Raw genomic sequence first — 22,445 nt, forward strand, 5'->3', positions numbered from 1 at the left:
ATCCAGGTTCCCATGCCCCTGCTGAATTAGTTTCAACCCTCCATATAATATAATATTATATAAATTATATCCGGTGTCTTTGGCGACTCGCAAGGAACCTAATACGTGTATTAGTGTATTATCCTGCTGTGGCAGGGATTTTATCACAATGCCGTCACCATTTTCCATTATACTTTCAGGTTCAACTCCCACTCCTTGGACTTGAGAACAAATTCGTCATGCACTTCTGGAATCATACCCTACCTCTTACGACAAGGCATCTCTCATGATAAGAATTGGATAATGTGATTCCTTATGACGCCGTGAGAATTTCTCACGCTGAATCCATCAACAAATACTGTTTACATGATCCCATTGTACTCTTTAGAACCTCATTGTGATAAGCAACAACTTTAAAGACGTTTTGGTGCGTTCGGATGACGAGATGAATGTTGCATAATAAAAGACAATCCTTGTAACAAATCGAAGACTATAATCCCACGTCCCATGTCCTATGCTTTGAATTTGGTAACAATGTATGATTGAATGCAATTTTGTATAATAGAAAGATTTGCATTTTTTTTGCGCCATTCATTCTAAATAGATTTCAATTTCCCTTCGGGTCAACTCTAAAACATGCAGTGCTGCAAATGTTCAATTTTTGTTAATGAATGATACATTTTTGCAGATTGGAATGTCAAATAAATGATTCAGTTAATACCGGAATAACGTGTTCGGTTAATCATTTAAATAGTGTAAACTATAATCAGCCTCTTTGCCTTGTTGAACACATGGTATCAGAGACTCAGTTGCATTCCCAACAGATGAACTGATTCACTTCGTTGCAGGCAAAGAAAAAATAAATAAATAAAACAGTCCATTTTGGAAGGTTCACAACAATGCAGTTGTTAACTTAATTATGTGTTCTTTGTTTGAAAACACAATTTAAATTTACCTTATGACGCTCATAAAACAGTGAGGAGTTCTTATCTGGGGTATCATGTCCACTGTTGGACAGCACATTTTAGAAAGCTCGCTTTGATGATCGAACTGGAAATTTACTTGAATGGCCACTGGAATGAGGATGCTCGGTTTTTTTATTCCAAAATGAGCTATCAAGTGTTCTCCTCGGCAAACAACGATTCTGGTGAGTTCCGAGAGCTAATACATTCATGTTCAGTAAACTAAAATGCAGATTTGGGGTATCACGACAGCACAAGTGGACAGCACTGTGGCTTCGCAACGCCAGGGTCCTGGTTCAATTCCCCTTTGGGGCACTGCCTGTGCGGAGTCTGCACAGTCTCACCGTGTCTATATGGGTTACCTGCGGGTGCTGCTGTTTCCTCCAACAGTCCAAAAAAGCGTAGGTTCGGTTGATTAATAAATTGCTTTCATTGACCAAAAAAGATTAGGAGGGGTGTTTGGGCTCCCGGGATAGAGTGGAAGTGCCGCTCGGTGCAGACTCTTTGCGCCAAATGCCATCTTCATGCATTCTATGTTTTATGGTCTATGTTGATCTCTATTTCAGATATATCTGAGGTAATGAGATAGATGGAAACACACAACCTTCATGCTTTTGCGACGTTAAGATCCGAAATACCTTGCACGTTAGGAATGAGTTTATGAGGAACTTCTTTAGCACAGAGTTTAGGAGGAACTTCTTCACCCAAAGGGTTGTGAATATATGGAATTCGTTGCCCAGTGAAACTGTTGAGGCTCCTTCATTAAATGGTTTTAAAGTGAAGATCGATATTTTTTGGAAGAATCAAGGGTTTTTTGAAGAATAAAGGGATTAAGGGTTATGGTGTGCAGGAGGAATGTGGAGCTGATTTCACAAAAGATCAGCCATGATCTCAATGAATGGCGGAGCAGGCTCGAGGGGCCATATGGCCTACTTCTGCTCCTAGTTCTTATGTTCTTATGGTATATATAGCAAACCGGTATATCTATATATACGAGTGTGAGTGCTCGCTTTGTCCATCCAAGTAAATATGTTGCTCAGTCGGCTTGGCGCGCTGACGACTGGGATACGGCCATTCTCCACCAAACCAGTACCGCAGCTGGGAAGAAATGCGACTCCATGCTAAATCGTCTCACGCACAGTTAGCTTGCCTGCTTTAAAATGACGGCGAACATCTAAAACTGTTAGAGACCAGGAACAGCATACCACGATCTTTGCCCAATGGACGAGGCTTTCGGACTCGCAATTGCCTGAGTATACGAACCTGGGTGGAAAGTGGACGCAAAAATAAACACTTGAGGGAAATGCTAACAGCTGCATTTACTTCTTGAAAGCAAGACCGACAGGAAATCCCTGACTATAATCGGTTGTTTCACCATCGAAAACGAACAGGTTTCCTGCTCTGCGACCGCCTGTGGGACAATACAACACCTCAAGAGACTTCAGCTTACGAGAGGCGAGAAACAATGTAAGCCATGCGAGTTCACCCTCCGAACATTCTATAACAAATGTCAACTTCAGTAGCGTAACCGGCGAGACCCTGAACAATGATTGCAGGGAAGAGCTTCCGGGCAGGAACATCCAGTCTCACAGAGAAGAGCAAATCGATGCATCGATGGGACAATGCAAGGAACATGTGCCAAAATGGATACCCGACCCAACCTCTCCAGGAAGCACCGTCTGTCACTCCCTAAAAAGTCACAGATTGGCCGGCTGGGGCCTCATTACTAATTTTTGTGTTAAGAAACCTTAATGCTCGACTTGGGAGAACTGCCTCGCAAGTTAAGTAACAAGACTTCACATTTTCCAGACTGAGGCAGAACATATTGATTTAAATACGGTCAGATGCAAAGCATCACTATCAGACAATAAAAACGTATGTGCTGATACTGGCATCGTCATGGTAATTCATACTACTTTTAACAGTTTCTGACGTCTGCCGATCCATCTAAATCTCGCATTGTAAAAAAAATCGAGAGTGATTCAATATTCTGTTTTCCCTGTCTGGCTTTTGAGTTTTTTTTTTTTGTTTCTGCCATGTAAAGCATTAACCGTCTCATTACTAATAGATTATATTAAATTATGTTCAATTAAACGATTAAGAATTTCGCTGAAAAAATATAGCTGTATCTTCAAGGATACTTTCGACTGATCCGCTTTATGTCCAACTTCCAGTATCCGTGGTGAGTTTTGTAATGCATACCGATCGCTATGATAATCCATCTTCCTGCATGCTAAAATGTTTGTGATACAGTCCATGGAGCATTTGACAATGGATAATTAAAAGAAAACAAGATCAGAATCATTGCAAAGCGCAAACGAGAATCCGATCCACATTCATGACATTTACCTTTAGCATTAAGTTGGCTTCGCAGCCCCTTTATTTCTGTAATGAAAACACAACCATTACACGTCGACAAAAATGAAGGAAAATGCTTCACGCGTACGTTATTCCTTAGAAACTAAAACAAGTACTGAAACGATGCCGATAACAAAAACGGCTCGGTTTGCATCACCCCCCCCCCCCCACCACCACTACGATGCAAGTTTCCCAACGTATAAATGTCGACGGGGTGCAGGAGGTGTCCGGGGCGGTTCTGGGCGTTGCGTATGCGATCAGCCGAAAGTGCTTTACATCTCGCCAAGCAAACCTCATTTTCAGAGTTGCACAAAAGTGCTGTAATAAAGTGAACGCAGGACACCACCGCGCCGGGGGAGTGTGGAGGTAGGGAAGAAGGAAGAAGTTCACACCGCTCACGTGCACAGCACTATTGCACCTGCAGTCAATGCCGGGGAGTGGGCCATGCCAGACGCCAGTGGGAGCGGTGGGGTGGGGGGGGGGGGGAAGGGAAGGGGGCATTCTACTCATTGTTCGGAGTAAAATGTAGCAAGTGCAACCGACATGATAAATACCGCTATTCCCACCTGAGACAAGAAAGAACAAAGAACAATGCAGCACAAAAACAGGCAAACTTCATCACTCGAAGCCTGCGCCAGTCATGATACTAGTCTTATCCAAGGCCCTCAGCAGTTACTCGTGTCGTATCCCTTGAAACCCATCCTATCCATGGATTTTTTTAGATGTCTTTTGAAGGTCGTTAATGTACCTTCTCCCACCACCTCTTCCGGCAGCACGTTCCAGGCACTCAGCACCCTCTGTGTTAAAAAAGCTGCCTTGCACATCTCCTCTAAATGTTGTGCCATTGATCTTTGACATATGCCCCCCAGTAGCCCCTCCACCCTGGGAAAGAGAATCTGCCCATCCAATCTACCTATTATCTACTTATTATCTTGTAGACATCTTTGAGGTTGCCCATAAACCTCCGTCGTTCCACGGAAAACAACTCCATTAGTTCTGCAACTCCACATGGGTAAAACACACCAGTTCAGGCACCATCCCGCTAAACCTCCTCAGCACTCTCTCCAAGGCCTCCAAATGCTTCTGGTTGTCTGACGAGCAAAATTATGTGCAATATTCTAAGTGACGCCTCACCAAGATTCTATAAACCTAATAATAATATTCCTTTGTTACTCTCACAAGAAGGCTTACATGAATACTGCGATGAAGTTACTATGTAAATCCCCTTGTCGGCATACTCCAGCGCCTGTTTCGGTACACAGAGGTAGAATTCAGTATTTCGAATTCAGGAACAAGCATGTTTTCCTGGAATGTATGGTGGACAGCGACGTATACACGGGGAGGACGTGCAAACTTACTACAGACAGTGACCCAAGTCGGGAATCGAAACCGGCACCATGGCACTGTGAAGCAACAGTACTAACCACTGTGCCACCGTGCCGCCTATTGTCGAATGACTTGCTAGTTTTTATAGCAGATGAACCGTCCAGTGAAGACAAACATTCTATCTGCTTCCTTGACGATATTGACCACTTCGTTTGACACTTTCAAAGATCTGTGGACCTGGAAGCCCAGATCTTTCTAATTTTCTATATCCCTAATAGTATTGCCATTTAATGAATATTTACCTCTATATTAGAACTACCTCACGTTTGTCAAGATTAAACTCCATTTGCCATTTCCCTGCCCATGTATGCAGCCTATCTATGTCCTGCTGCACATTCCGACAATCCTCAACATTACCTGCCACTCCACAAAAGGTGGTGCTGTCCGTGCGCGTACCAATCAAACCAGCTACTCTTCCTTCCAAATAATTTATGTATACTACAAACAACAGAGGCCCCAATATCGATCCCAGTGGAACACTACTGATCACAACCTTGCAATCAGAAAATCAATCTTCCATCCTACCCTCTGTATTCTGTTTGCAAACCAGTTCTGTTTTAAACTTGCTACCGCACCTCCGATCCTCTGTGTCCAGACGTTTTGTATCAGTCTGCCATGAGACACTCTGGAAAAAGGCCTTAATGAAGTCCGTATAAATAACATCCGCAAGCCTCCACACATTAATTATTTGGTCACCTCCTCAAAACAACTCAATCAGGTTCACGAGGCACGACCTTCCCTTCAAAAAACCATGCTTTCTATCGTAACGAGTTCATTTGTTTCCAAATGGGTGAACATGTTTTCGCTGAGAATGTTATGAGAGTATTTGTTCCTACATTAGTCCTCCTACCTTTCTTAAATAGCGTTACCACATTAGCTACACCATAGTTTGAAAGAAAATTTGAATTTCCTATTGACTTTTCAATTGCAGATTCGAGGGCAGTATCTCTCCGAGACCGTCAGTGGAGTTTTATAAAATGGAAATAACACCCCATAGCTATCAACACGAATCAAGTGTTTCGGCATGTCGCCATCTCTATTCAAAATATTTGTTTCAAACTATACTTGAGGAGATATCATTAAAATAAAATAATGATTAATAATGTGCGATGGATTTTCTGCAACCCTCCCCCCCCCTCCACTCCGCGTTGTATTGTTTGTGACAGTGAGGCTCCCATTGGCTGTCGAAGCAATGTTCAGACATCACACAAATCAAGTCGTTTTGCATGGCTCTCCCGTGCGGCAACACGGGAACTGGCCTCTGGGATGGCCATCAGCGGGAGTGAATCACTCCACCGGTTGGATTGTTCGGGAAATCCCGCATGCATTGGCAGTATATATGCTTGTTGCGAAACATTTCAGTCGTGTGAAAGATTGTTTTCAGTTTTGTGATTTAATTCAGAATCCATTGAATTCAGGTAAAAATCAACCAAAACAGTAATGTGCCCTGGATAATTTTATTACTCGATTCCAAAAATGCGTATGTTCCTTCGCGTACGTTCGTTCGATGCAATCCTACGGAATTGATCACGCATTTAATTCGTTAAAAGCAATGCTCCATTGCACCTGTTTTCCATCGTGTTTTAACTTTTTGTCAATTCGCAATTGGTAATAATATATTATTTACGATTCCAGACATACGTATAGTTCTGTCAAAAATACCTATCAATCACATTGAAAATGATATTCAAATTGATATATGCAACACAGATTATTTTAAGATAATTAGTTATAATTATGTACTAAAAAATAATATTAATGATAGAAGAAGGAAAGATTAGGAATATCCTAAAATGTCTTCGGTAGTACAAGGTTCATTGATATCTTAAGATTGATGCAATATTAACTTAACATGCGTAATAATAATATAATAACTACCAATAATAACAATAACAATGATCAAGACAATCATATTAAAAGTGACTTCAGCACTAAAGCTAAACTGAAGCAGTCAGTGCTGCACACAAATCGTGGTGAATTCACTGTCCACTGTTGGAAAAATCCAGCTGTTTCACTGATGTCATTTAGGGTATGAAAGCTTTACCTGCTCTGCCCGGCAGGTCACTCCTGATCCACATAAACGATCTTGCTTCTTTACAGATACTTAAGGGGAGTTAGAAATAGGAATAAATATTGGTTCAGCCTGTGGCACCCTTGACCCCTGCAGAACACATTGACTAACGTTCCTCATACCCAGTTTTTCTGAACGAGTCCCGTTTATGGCCAAACTCCTCTGCCTCTATACAACTTGCCAGAAGAACCAGTCTTTCGTGATGACCGGCGTGATATATATTAGTCTGCGCACTGTGCTTTGTGACCCAACAAATTCCCCTTCCTCCTGAAGTGGCTTTTTTATGTTTTGCTATCGATCTCATGCATTACTGCTCTCAGACCTGTGCCTGCCCTTCAGAATTCTTATAGATCCCTACTTGCTGTCATATTCCGCTCCAACACCCTGCGTAGTTAACGCATCATTGTCGTATGTTTCCCTCACGTCCCTTGTCGTGGGAACACCGAGAACATTTGCACCTTACCTTCTACTCAAATAACATGCAAACATAATTTAATAGATCTACACCGTGACTTCTCCCCTTCACACCCTGCGCCTTTTTCCAGGTTCTCGGGAGTAATTTATGTCCAAATTCAGCAGACACAGGAGCTATCCGTTCACTTGATCCCTTGTCAGCATACATGGCCAAAGTAAAACCTTGTTGATTAATTTGTGCCTTACACTTATCGTCGACACGTTAATGTTTTGTCTTCCCTCTTGTCAGTTTGACCGACGTTGTTGAAGTCAAATGTGGACTGCTCGTCGATACGCAACACCGCTTCATTTCATGCATAAACATGATATTGATCTTCACCTCCCTCTGCTGGCAATTGTCACTGTGATCTCACTATGAAGTTTCTCGCCATGCTCAGCCACATCACAATGAAGCCCCAAACAATTCTGGAAGGACACCTCATCTTTCGAATCGGAAATCTGCATATCTCTGCAATTAACATTCAATTCAATTCACTAAAAATATACATTCGGTATCTATGTCTTCCTTTATTTGTTGTTTCAGTTTCCTTTTCCTTATTTACTTTTGTCGTCCTGCAACATGGGGAGCGCTGCTGTTTAAGCTTTCGAAACACGATATTCCTTTCTCTTGAGAGCAACTGACAGTGCACCTCTGTGGCAAACAGGCAAGAGGCTGTTCAGTATTGACCGAACTCACACAAGTAAATCCAAGCAATTCCAGATTGGACATAATCACATAACGGGGGAGTAATCACAAAACAAAATATTCCTAATGCAAAAATTCATGCTTTGATGTCAGTACCTTCCAATTTCGACCTTAATTGTTCGTCTATTTACAATTGGGAACAATACATTACTAATGGTGCAATATAAATAATAGTTTTGGAAAAAATGTTATCATATTGCAATTGATCATTGCATTGACAAGCATTATATTCGGATTACTGAAGTACAATAATTCGTAATTATCGTCTGCACATATTGATTTAATATTGAAGATTTCTTGGCGAATATTCGGAATAGTCCTCGTTGAATTGGACATATACCATATTTTCATTCCTTATAACAATACGATATTATATTAGCAATATTAATTAACTCAGCAATAACTTGCTCACGGACACACAGTTCTTGTTCGGACGGGGTCATTCAGCTCTTGATCTCAGGACAGCATTGGTTCAAACATGGACAAAAGAGATCAATGCCAGATGTGAGTTGAGAATGACAGCCCATGACATCATTGAGAAATTGAACGAGTATGGCATCAAGGAGTCCTAGCTAAATTTGAGTCAAAGGGAATCGGGAGGGAAACACTCAGCTGGTTGGAGGTCAATCATCACAACTCCAGTACATCACTGTTGGAATCCATCAGGGTAATGTCCAAGGCCCAACTGTCTTCAGCTGTTTAATTAATAACCTGTCTTCCATCATATGGTCAGAAGTGGGGATGTTTGGGGGTGACTGCACAATGTTCAGCACCATTCGCAACTACCCAGATAATCAATCAGACCATGTACAAATGCAGCAAGACCTGGACAATATTCAGGCTTGAGCTGAGAATTGGCATGTTGCATTTGCACCACACAAGTTCCAGGCCATGACCACGTCCTTCAAGAGAGGATCGCACAACCGCCACTTGACATTCAATGGCATTACTATTGCTGAATCCCCCTCTAACAACATCCTGGGTGTTGTTATAGATCAGAAACTGGACTGAACCAAATATATTAACACTGCGGCTAATAAGGCAGGGCAATGCTAGGAATTCTTTCACGAACATACAAGCGTTCTACCGCCGACGAACAGTGGCAGTCGTGTGCACCACCTGCAATATGTACTCCATTAAGTCACCAAGGTTCCTTCGACAACACCTTGCAAACTTATGACCATTGCCATCTAGAAGGACACGAGCAGCAGATACCTGGGAAACCCACGTTGGAAGAACGTTCTCCGGCAAGTCACTTACCACTCTGACCTGCAAACATATCGTCGTTCCTAAACTGTCGCTGGGGCAACATCTTAGAACTCCCTACTGTGTAACAGAGTGGGCGAACCTACACCTCAGCATTGCAGCAGTTGAAGAAGGCAACTCAACACTACCTTCTAAAGGGCCCGTAGGAATGGGTAGTAAAGTTTGGGCTAACCAGCCACGCACATCCTGAAGACGAATAAAAAGTACAAAAGTATTACGATTAGATGATGAATAATAATTACATCAACAGTGGCTACAGTGCTTACCTACAGTAGCACAACCAGAGAAATGCTGCACACGTATTGGCTTCTGGATTTCCACCACAACATGAGTGCGTGTAATGCAGTACAAGACGCAAGTGACTGAAACGCGTTTGTACCTCGTTTACATCGTGAGAAGCATATGTAACTGTTTGTACCGTCAATAAACGTTGAAGAAGGGGAAATCTCTCAATCATTCTGGGACTCTTTGGCTCGAGAGCAGTCACAGAGTACAATTATAATAAACACCAAAATATTCTCAGCGCTGGTGAGTTAACCAGGGGAAGAACAGACTGACGGCCAAATGTCCGTTTAAATAATCTGTTCAAGTGTAACCATTGACACTGGACACATCAACTAAATACAACGAGAAATGGGAAAATCGCCTGTACGTTCCAGTGCGTCACCACGTTGGAATAAGTAGCCTCAATCAGTCACCAACTCAGTAAATAATACACAGCAAGGACATGTCATGCCACTTCGTACGCGGCATTTATGGCAAAAAAGCTTGTAATTGAATGGTCATTTCATCGATCAATAAATCTTCAACGTATGAAATGACATCAGATTCCAAACGAATATATTGCACGTCGTACTGATATAGCTATGCCCAAACTAGATGGAATCCAACAACTGTGTGGACTCCAAACGAATGATAACAGAGGCAAGATGAATTTGTTTCATTATCCACACATGGAAGACGGAACATATGTGCGTGACAATCTTAATTAATCAGCAACATAATATTGCTAAAGAGCTATTGGGAAACATCCGTGAATGAGAAGTAAAAGGAGTTCGCCGCTTGTTGCTCTCTCCAAGGGACTGAATTCAAAGCTAAGGCGTTTCTGATGAAAAGCACATACATAACTATTCAAAGATTCAGAGAGATACACTCATTGAGGGTGTTCTAATCCGAGCATAAATGGACCTTTCTAAACAATGAAGAAATTGCAGTGGTATTTCCTCTGTAAATGCATGTTCTCAAAGTTTGTAAATTTAACATTTTTGAAAAATATGTATAGGCTTAAAAAATCAACCGTCTTCCAAAAAAATACATTTATTTCTCTTAAAAGGGGAGGTGCCATGAAATAGCATTGCAACAGCAGATAAGACGAATTTAATAAAAAATAAAGGGATACAACGTGCCCAGCAACAGGTAGAAGTCTGCCAGGGGGCCGCAATAGCCAACAATCAAAAGGTTGGATGAGCTGACTACATCCCAATCAGATGGCAACGGATTTTGAGTGGAAATAGCTCACATCGACTGATGGAAGATCAATAAAGTATACGTTTCCTAATATGTCGAGTCGAATAACTTGAATGAGGCAGACGGACAATTACGTAGATGGTCGCTTAAACGTGGAACAAATGTATAATTGATGCAACCCTCAGCAGTAACGAAGGATAATTAACACCCAGGAGATAGACGGATGTGAGCCAGTTTCCACAGAGCTGCTTCCACCTGTTAGAGCCAAGGCAGCACAGAAAGCCTCCGTAAAGACAGTACAATGACTTGTTCTGGTCCAGGAAAAGAAGTTACCCACGCTAGAATATTGTCACTGTCATTCGGGGAAAGTATCGGTTTAGTTTTTAACATGAATGCTTATTTAATCTGCATGTTGTTTGATGAATAGAGAAATCCTTAAAGTGTTCAGTTATTGTACATATCTATCTCAGACAAGTGGTACTTTCTTCATCAACTGTGTCTGTTTCAGAAATTCATGCACTTGAATGTTTGTGTCGTGAGGTCTGCCATTTCGTGTGTACTTCATTTTTGCCCTGTATATTCATTACTAAAAATTACAATACGACATTTCTGCTAACTATTCGTATTGGCGTTTCATTTTTGTCCTCAGATCATAAGAAAATAAACAATAAAAAACACCCCCAGGAACGGATGTGCAAGTGGGGACATCCCACCATCATCGTGCTGGATGGAACTAACCCTTGGCAGTTAGGTCAATGAGATGCGAATTGTTGAAATGAGAAATTAAAATCGCTTATTGTCACGAGTAGGCTTCATTGAAGTTACTGTGAAAAGCCCCTAGTCGCCACTTTCCGGCGCCTGTCTGGGCAAGTTGGTACGGGTATCGAACCGTGCTGCTAGCCTGCTTGGTCTGCTTTAAAAGCCAGCGATTTAGCCCAGTGAGCTAAAACAGCAACATATGTTGTTTTTATATTCTAATGATTAATATAATTGTTTGATCGTTTTGTGGTGGCCATATAGAATCCCGCAAGAGTTTGCAGAACAAACAGAGTAACTTTATTGATAACAATATGTACACATTAGTAGTCTTATACTCCTACTTCCGTCTCTAGTCAGTGCCATACCGGCCAGCTCGATTTGTACAACTGCAACGAGTAGTTATTGCGGCCCTCCTCTTATTGGCGGAGCTCATATTCCCCAAGTATAAAGCGGGAAACAATTGATCCCAGCCAATATAATCTGGACAACATCCAGATCCATATCGATGTTCTTTCTTCGACGGCATGGAGTTCAAAACAGGTGTTTGCATTTCTGAAGAATGTGCAGACAATTAATGACATTCTTGGGTCAAATGTCTTTTTATGGACCAGGGTTATTGCGAACCCCAAAGTGCATCATGGAGCTCACCTAATCCACGACTTTTAGTACATTGTGGTATGGGGAACATACGGTCCATTCTACAGACGTGGTACAGCAGAAACTGAAAAGTATTTTTAAAGCAAAACAATGTTTATTCTGTGAACTCAAGTCAACCTTTTTTGAAACATAGAGTGAACATCTTAGCAACCATGGATTCAAATTCAACTCCAAAGAATACAACACGAAGGAATTATTAAGCTGTATTTTTTAAATCCAGAAGACTTTAAAAGAATCCTTTCAGCAGAAGCACATGAGGTTACGGTCACTGCGAAGAGCAGTTATTAGTTTGAAATCACCAAAGGATGGATTTACATGCCTTCGGTTACAGAGACTCTAATGCACCTTCTAGCTGTGACTGCGGCTATTCAGCTCTGTAAACGAAACTAAAACACACACTACAGCAAACAGCCGAAAACAAAAGTACAAAACTGACAGCCCAGTTCCACCCACTCTCCGACATCACTGCAGTAATAAACATTAATTTCTTAAAGGCATTCTCACATGACATCTCTCCCAAAGGAAAATAAATGAAGATAGTTTCTAGATATAGTTTAAAGATAGTTTCATTTTTCACCTTTTCACTGTCATTTCAGAAATGCACACAGTAAATATACATTTTATTTTGAAACAGCAACACACGCAAACACGTATCCTCCTTTTTTATTCGTTTGTCTTCCTCCAACTGAAATCATTCTCGATTGATTGTCTCTATGAACAAGAAGGTCTCTGCACGATCCATCCATTTCTATGCGTTTCGGCATTTTTCGTTAAAGTCCGATTACGGAGTCCCTTGTCATTCTCCAACACAGGAGCATTGGTTATCAGAGCTTTTAGGCAGTCAAATGCCTGTTGAAACTCCGCTGTCAACTGGAATTTATTACGCTTCTTGAGCACGTCCGTCAATCGAGCAATCACGCGACGAATATTTTTCACCAATGTTCGACTAAATCCACTCAAGCGAAGAAATGGCATTATTTCCCTTCGCTTGAGGGTGTCTTCAAATCCCCTGAGACCATTCGACCCTGCCCCATTGCACGGCCAAGGGTAGTGACTTGGGCTTATCCAAGTTCACATTTGGTTGGGGTTAACACCAAACCCGCCTCCTGAAGTCGACCTAATAACTCCATCAGATGCTTTAAATGTTTTTTCCATGTCTGGCTGAAAATTACCAGATCATCAATGTATACTGCACAATTGATTAATCCAGAGACGATTTTGTTAGTTAACTATTGAAATGAGCTGGGGCGTTTTTCATGCCAAATGGAATAACTTTGAATGAGTATGTACCATCTGGAGTCACAAAATCTGAAATGTCCTTCGCCCTGTCTGATAAAGGTACCTGCCAGTAACCTTTAAGTAAATCCAGTTTGGAAATAAAAGCTGATTGTCCCACTTTCTCAACATCATTCTCCAAACGTGGCATACAATTAGAGTCCGTTTTTGTAACTACATTAACCTTTCTATAGTACTCACACAAACGGTGGGCACTGTCTCGTTTAGGTATCATCACTATGGGTGAGCTCCGATGGCTGCAACCCACTTCAATTATGCAATTGTTAAGTATACTCTCAATCTATTTGTGAACCTGTGCCAATTTTAAAGGGTTAAGTCTGTACGGATGTTGTTTGATTGGAACAGCATTTCCCACATCCACATGATGTATAACCATTTTAGTACTTCCCAATTTATCTCTACAAACTTGTCCATGTGATATCAATAACTCTTTCAGGTCAGTCCGTTTTTCCTCTGGGAGGTAACTCAAAAACTTATCCCAATTATTAAGAACATCCTCGTGTACCAATTTAATTTGAGTTATGTCAAATTTACAGTCATCTGGACTTGGTTCGGCACTTTGAGTTAGAATGCTTAAAACCTCCCACTTTTGCTCTCCTTCCCTTTCAAAGTACCATTTAAGCATATTAACCTGACGCACTCGGTGAGATGTCCTTCTATTCGGCGTTGTTGCCACATAATTCACCTCAATTAATTTCCTTTCAATCTGCTGAGGGCCACAAACCCCTGTTTTTAAATGTTCACCTACCACTGGTAATAACACTAAAACTTTATCTGCACGGCAAAATTACGAACTTTAGATTTCTTGTCCGCTACACGTTTCGTAACATTTTGCGCAACTTTTAATGTTGTCTCGCCACTTCACCTGCTCTATTTAATCGTTCTCACAAATTTTACACATAATCCAAGAATGTAATTTCCGATTTCTCACTCATCAATTTTCCTTAATCAATTTATGTGGTCCTCTTACATCATGACCAAAAATTAGTTCAAAAGGTCTAAATTTGGTTGATTCATTAGGTGCATCATTAATTGCAAACAGTGCGAATGGAATTCCTTTTTTCTCAATCCTCTGGATAATCTTAACAGTATGCTCTCAGCTTTATTTGTAATGTCTGATGCCAACTTCCTAACAGTCCCTGCGATTCTGGATGGTGCACAGTTAATTTAAATTGTTTTATTTCTAAGCTATCCACAACTTCGAGCAAGGGAACCGTGGTTTACTAAGGAAGTTGAAGCACTTGTCAAGAGGAAGAAGAAGGCTTATGTTAGGATGAGACATGAAGGCTCAGTTAGGGCACTTGAGAGTTACATGTTAGCCAGGAAGGACCAAAAGGGAGAGTTAAGAAGAGCGAGGAGAGGACACGAAAAGTCGTTTTGCGGATAGGATCAAGGGAAACCCTAAGGCTTTCTATAGGTATATCAGGAACAAAAGAATGACTAGAGTAAGATTAGGGCCAATCAAGGATAGTAGTGGAAAGTTGTGTGTGGAATCAGAGGAGATATGGGAAACATTAAATGGATATTTTTCGTCAGTGTTTACACTGGAGAAAGACAATGTTGTCGAGGAGAACACTCAGGTTCAGTCGACCAGGCTAGATGGAATTGAGGTTCAAAAGGAGGAGGTGTTAGCAATTTTAGAAAATGTCAAAATAGATAAGTCCCCTGGGCCAGATGGGATTTATCCTAGGATTCTCTGGGAAACCAGGGAGGAGATTGCAGAGCCTTTGTCCTTGATCTTTATGTCGTCTTTGTCGACAGGAATCGTGCCTGAAGACTGGAGGATAGCAAATGTTGTCCCCTTGTTCAAGAAGGGGAGTATAGACAACCCTGGTAATTATAGACCTGTGAGCCTTACTTCGGTTGTGGGTAAAATGTTGGAAAAGGTTATAAGAGATAGGGTTTATAATCATCATGAAAAGAACAAGTTGATTAGCGATACTCAACACGGTTTTGTGAAGGGTAGGTCATGTCTCACAAACCTTATTGAGTGTTTTGAGAAGGTGACCAAACAGATGGATCAGGGTAAAGCTGTTGATGTGGTGTATATGGATTTCAGTAAGGCGTTTGATAAGGTTCCCCACGGGAGGCTATTGCAGAAAATAAGGAAGTATGGAATTGAAGGTGATTTAGCGGTTTGGATCAGTAATTGGCTAGCTGAAAGAAGACAGAGGGTGGTGGTTGATGGCAAATGTTCATCCTGGAGTTCAGTTACTAGTGGTGTACCGCAAGGATCTGTTTTGGGGCCACTGCTTTTTGTCATTTTTATAAATGACGTGGAAGAGTCTGTAGAAGGATGGGTTAGTAAATTTGCAGAAGACACGAAGGTCGGTGGAGTTGTGGATAGTGCTGAAGGATGTTATAGGATACAGAGGGACTTAGATAAGCTGCAGAGCTGGGCTGAGAGGTGGCAGATTGAGTTTAATGCGGAAAAGTGTGAGGTGGTTCACTTTGGAAGGAGTAACAGGAATGCAGAGTACTGGGCTAATGGCAGGATTCTTGGTAGTGTAGATGAACAGAGAGATCTCGGCATCCAGGTACATAAATCCTTGAAAGTTGCCACCCAGGTTAATAGGGCTTTTAAGAAGGCATATGGTGTGCTAGCCTTTATAAGCAGGGGGATTGAGTTTCGGAACCACAAGGTCATGCTGCAGCTGTACATAACTCTGGTGCGGCCACACCTGGAGTACTGCGTGCAGTTCTGGTCACCACATTATAGGAAGGATGTGGAAGCTTTGGAAAGGGTTCAGAGGAGATTTACTAGGATGTTGCCTGGTATGGAGGGAAGGTCTTACGAGGAAAGGCTCAGGGAATTGAGGTTGTTTTCGTTAGAGAGGAGAAGGCTGAGAGGTGACTTAATAGAGACATATAAGATAGTCAGAGGGTTAGATAGGGTGGACAGTGAGAGTCTTTTTCCTCGGATGGTGATGACCAACACGAGGGGACATAGCTTTAAATTGAGGGGTGAAATATATAGGACAGATATCAGAGGCAGTTTCTTTGCTCAGAGAGTAGTAGAGGTGTGGAACGCCCTGCCTGCAATAGTAGTAGACTAGCCAACTTTAAGGGCATTTAAGTGGTCACTGGATAGACATATGGATGAAAATGGAATAGTGTAGGTCAGATAGGCTTCAGATGGTATCATAGGTCGGCGCAACATCGAGGGCCGAAGGGCCCGTACTGCGCTGTAGTGTTCTATGTTATTTGAATAACCTCGAGGTAACATTTGAACCTTGACTCGATTGCATTTCTGTGGGTAATCCATATCTAGTAAGTAATTTAAGTATCTCCTCCACGATCTTTTTAGCTGGAATATTACGTGCTAGAATGGCCTCTGTAAACCTAGTCGACACAGAGCCGACGCAATCAAGTAGGACACTTAGAAAAAAGTTCCTCAAATTATGGAATGGGAATTAAGGGCTCCGGCTTTAGCACTGCTTGGGGTATCCCAATTTTGTCAATCATGTCACTTTACATGTCTGACATGATTTACAACATTTTACTACATATTTATGTAGTCCAGGCCAAGAATAATGTTTTTAGATTTTGGCTTGAGTTTACTTGAGTCCCAAATGACCTCCCAGTGGTACCGCACGTGCAACTCGCAACACCTCCTTTCTGTACCATACCGCCAATACCTCTTGATGTCCCTGTCCCCACTTTTCATCCGCCTGCAAATGTAAAGGTCGACATTTTCTCATCAAGAAATCACTTTTAATATTCCTCTACCGAGTATGCTTTCTGTTACATCCGTTTTATTTTTACGGTTTTTGTGACTCCGCCAATTTTCCTGAACTAAAAATTTCCGCCTCATCCTCCAACTGTTCTTCTTTTGCCACCATCTGATCAAAAATCGTTTTTAATAATTGCTCTTCATCGCCATTTTCACTCTTTGATTTCTCCTCTTGTCTTAACCTATGACTTTGCGAACTTTATACTGCACAATCCGGAGAAAACCCAGGATATTCGTCCTTCAACACTTCAGTTGTCTGATTTTCCACTTGGTTGTCAACCACAGTAGGAATTACACCCACCTGTAATTCAGCTATATCATTACCCAAGACAAACTGTATTGCTGGACAAGCTGGTGTCTCTATTACTCCCACTCCCACTTCACCACTCTTCACTGAACTTTCCAACGTTACCTTATATAACGGGACACTTATCCACTCACCCTGAATTCCACACATTCCCACCTTTGTCGGGCAATAGTCTTCCTGAACTGCATAACTCCTCATCTCATCCCATTAAAGATTAACTAGCTCCCGTATGTCTAAAAAATGTGACATCTTTACCTGCTCTTCCTCATACACATAAGTAAAGTTTACCAACACAAGTAAATTCTATAAATACATTTGGCACCTTCTTACCAATCACCTCTTGATCAGGCTGTACAATATTTTCCACCTCATTCCTTTCACTTCAAATGAAAATTGCTTATGGTCACGAGTAGGCTTCAAATTAAGTTACTGTGAAAATCCCCTAGTTGCCGCATTCCGTCGCCTGTTCGGGGAGTTTGTTACGGGAATCGAACCGTGCTGCTGGACTGCTTGGTCTGCTTTCAAAGCCAGCGATTTAGCCCTGTGCTAAACAGCCCCACTTGGGCTTTCCTTTACCAATTTAACAAACCACACTGTCTTATCCTGTTTTCCCTCATCAGCCTTCCAAGTGCGTTTCTTCAACCATCAATAGGGTGAATTGAGATCACATTTACCTTTACCACATGAGTATTTCTCATGTCCCCAGTTTCTATCCCTCACAGGCTGAAAATTATGTCGGATACTAAGCTTTGATTTATGACATAATTCATAATCATCTGCCATTTTTGCGTCTAATCGAGCAGTGTTAACACTTTGCTCTTCCACATGAGTTCTCACAACATCAGGAATTCAATTTTAAACTTCTCCAAAAGTATAATTTCTCTGAGGGCTTCATACTTTTGGTCAGATTTCAAAGCCATTGTCCACTTTTCAAACGTACTCTGTTTCACCCTTTCAAACTCCATGTATGTTTGACCAAATTCAAATGCTAATTGGTTAATCTAAATGTATAAAATAAATGTTTGACCAAATTATTTCCTTGAATGTCTAAACCTTTGTCTGTAGGCTGAAGGCACTAGTTCAGATGCACCGAAGATGGATTATTTCACGTTCTCATATGTCCCATATACCTCCTCCGGTAGTGATGCAGATACTTCACTAGCCCTACAGACCAGCTTTGTGTGAATCAGTAATACCCATATGTCCTGTGGCCATTTCACTTGTTTCGCCACCTACTGAAATAAAATGAAAAAGGCTTCAACTTCCTTCTCGTCAAACCTTGGCAGTGCTTGGACATATTTAAATAGATTCCCACTAAGCCGCCGACTTTTACGCTCCCTTTCACTAACCTCATCGTTCAAATGCACGTTTACCTTTACATCTGCCAATTTTAACTGTCTGTCATGTTTCATGGCCATTATCTGAAGATCAGTCTCTTCAGGGGCAGCACGGTAGCATTGCGGATAGCACAATTGCTTATCAGCTCCAGGGTCCCAGGTTCGAATTCGGCTAGGATCACTGTCTGTGCAGAGTCTGCACACCCTCCCCGTGTGCGCGTGGGTTTCCTCCGGGTGCTCCGGTTTCCTCCCAGAGTCCAAAGATGTGCAGGTTAGTTGGATTGGCCATGAGAAATTGCCCTTAGTGTCCAAAATTTCCGTTAGTGTTGTGTGGGGTTACTGGGTTATGGGGATAGTGTGGAGGTGTTGACCTCGGTAGTGCGCTCTTTCCAAGAGCAAGTGGCCGAGTGGCCTCCTTCTACACTGTAAATTCTATGAAACTCTCTCTCTTTATCTTTTTCCCTGATCTGTATCTTCCTTTCTCTTTCTTTTTGTTCTGCTTGTTCTATTCTTTCTGTTATCCTTTCTTCAATCTTGTTTTCCTCCCTCTCTTTTTCTCTTTCTTTCCCTCTTTCACTCTCTTTTTCGTATTCAATCTGCTTTAATTATTTCTCATGTTGCATTTAGTTAATTTGTAACTGAATTTTTGCAATTTGGCGCCGGAGCGAGGCGACTCTCTGCAAACTCTCCCAAACAGATCCACTTTTAATTTAACTTATACCCGTTCTAACCATTTAAAATTAATTCTAAAGCTTACATTATTACTAACCTCTCTCTTTTATCTTCTCTTGCAGGCGTGAAGATCCTCTGAGGCCCTTGGAGATCTTTTGACCCAACACGACCTGACCTCCGTGACCAGAAAGAAGATCGGGCCCAAACCGGAAGTGAAGCCATGACCTCGATTTGGAGCCGACCCTGGCCTCGGAGATCCAAACCCGGCCGAACTACAGACGCCAGCCCCCCAATCGCCCAGCCTAGTCCCCTGAGCTCCCGATCCGACCCCCGACGGCAAGACCCGGCCCAACGCGACCTCGAGAGACCAGCATAGCGACCCGACCCAGAGAGGCCCGCCCAGCAATCCGACCTACCTGGTGATGGAAGAAAGAAAAATCCACATGGAGGCCCCACCGTGCCGAATTCAAGATCTGACCCCAGGAGCGCCCAGATAGAGAACAGACCATGGGACCTAGCCCAATCTGCACCAGGAAGCCCCCGCCCACGACCCAGGACCACAGAAACAACGGAGACCGCGCGCGAGGACCCGAACACGCAGCAAGGTATTCCTGCGCCCGCAGAACGCTGGGACCCACCTCGATCGCAAACCTGCCCCCCAGCAACCACTCTACCTCAACCAGTGCCCGGGACCCTGCCGGACGCGATCCCGGAAACGTAACAGAGCCCTGGACCCCACCAGCGCCCTGTACCCCGCCAGACGCAACCACCTACCTTCCACAAGGGCTGACGTCTCACATTGTTTCGCAGGATCATCCAGCAGCATCCACCGACCGAGTAAGCGACGGTAACGCAGCGGTCTGCAGGTTTGACTGATCCAAAGCTGTTTCAAGACCCCTCTCCCCAGCAAACACCTGGCAAACGCCCAAACGATTGAAAACAATCTGGATGATCTTAACGCCAGACTTACCTCTCAGAGGGATGTAAGAGACTGCTGTGTGCTCTGTTTCACAGAGACATGGCTCACCCCTGTCTCACCGGACTGTGCCATAGAACCTGAAGGCTTCTCTATTCACCGGGCGGACCACACATCATCTTCAGGCAAAGTGAAGGGTGGAGGGTTTTGCCTCCTCATCAACTCCTCCTGGTGCTTGGATGTGGTGACCCTGGCGACCTACTGCTCCCCAGACCTGGAATACTTGACCGTAAAATGCCGCCCATATTATCTTCCACGTGAGTTCACTTCAGCCATTATCACAGCGGTCTACATCCCACCCCAAGCAGAAGTGAAGAAGGCGCTGGATGAACTGTACACAGTCATAAACAACTATGAAACAGAACACCCGGAGGCCTTGTTCATTGTTGCTGGAGACTTCAACAAACCCAACCTCAAGAGTGTACTGCCAAAATCCCACCAGCACATCTCCTATCCCACCAGGGGCGATAGCACTCTTGACCACTGCTACTCAAAAATCAAGGGCGCCTACCGTTCCATCCCGCGGCCGCATTTTGGGAAATCAGACCATAAGATTGTGCTCCTTCTCCCGACTTACGAGCAGAAACTCAAGCGTCAGAATCCTGCTAAGAAGGTTGTGCAGTGCTGGTCCGAGGAGACAGAAGAGGCTCTTACGTGACTGCTTAGAGACAGTGAACTGGTCCATATTTAAGAACTCACCGACTAACTTAAATGAGTATGCCACCACCGTCACAGACTTCATCAGCAATTATGTGGACGACTGCGTGCCAAAGAAAGCAGTACGTACATTCCCCAACCAGAAACCATGGCTCAACCGCGAGATTGACTCCCGACTGATGGACAGATCTGAGGCGTTCAAGGTAGAAGACCGTTTCCTATACAAGAAATCCAGGTACGATCTCCGCAAAGTGATCCGAGATGCCAAGAGAGAATATCAAACTAAGCTACAGTCACAGACAGACTCTCGGTGGTTGTGGCAAGGACTAAGCAACATAACGGGCTACAAAGCGAAGCTGAGTAGTATCTCTGCCAGCAGTGCACCCGTCCCCGATGAACGTAATGCATTCTATGTTCGGTTTGAGCAGGTAACCAACAATCTGCTGTCGAGTGCCCCAGCAGCCCAGAATTCACCCATACCCCCCATCACAGTTTCCGAAGTCAGATCGGCCTTCCTGAAAGTGAACCCACGGAAGGCAACGGGCAGGACGGGATTCCTGGTCGTGCACTCAGAGCCTGCGCATAGCAGCTGGCAGAGGTATTCACAGACATCTTTAATTTATCCCTACTTCAGTCCGAGGTCCCCACCTGCTTCAAGAAGACCACCGTCATACCTGTACCAAAGAAGAACCTGGCAACATGCCTCAATGACTACCATCCGGTGGCCCTGACGTCAATTGTAATGAAGTGCTTCGAGAGGCTGATCATGAAGTGCATCACCTCCATACTCCCGGAACGCTTTAACCGACTTCAATTTGCATACCATCGCAACCGGACCACATCAGACAACTCCATCTACAATTTTGCTGACGATACGACCGTAGTGGGCCGGGTCTCCAATAACGACGAGTCCGAATACAAGAGGGAGATAGAGAACCTAGTGGAGTGGTATAACGACAACAATCTCTCCCTCAATGCCAGCAAAACTATAGACCTGGTCATCAAAGTACTGTGCACACCCCTGTCAACATCAACGGGGCCGAGGTGGAGATGATTAGCAGTTTCAAATTCCTAGGGGTGCACATCACAAAATTTCTATCCTGGTCCACTCACGTCACCGCTATCACCAAGAAAGCACAACAGCGCCTATACTTCCTCAGGAAACTAAGGTAATTCGGCATGTCCACATTGACCCTTACCAACTTTTACAGATGCACTATAGAAAGCATCTTTTCGGGCTGCATCACAGCCTGGTATGGCAACTGCTCGGCCCAGGACCGCAAGGAACTTCAGAAAGTCGTGAATACCGCCCAGTCCATCACACGAACCTACCTCCCATCCATGGACTCCATCTACACCTCACGCTACCGGGGAAAGTGGGCAGCATAATCAAGGATCCCTCC

Source organism: Scyliorhinus canicula, chromosome 12 (assembly GCF_902713615.1).
Source record: "Scyliorhinus canicula chromosome 12, sScyCan1.1, whole genome shotgun sequence".
In the NCBI taxonomy this organism is placed as follows: domain Eukaryota; kingdom Metazoa; phylum Chordata; class Chondrichthyes; order Carcharhiniformes; family Scyliorhinidae; genus Scyliorhinus; species Scyliorhinus canicula.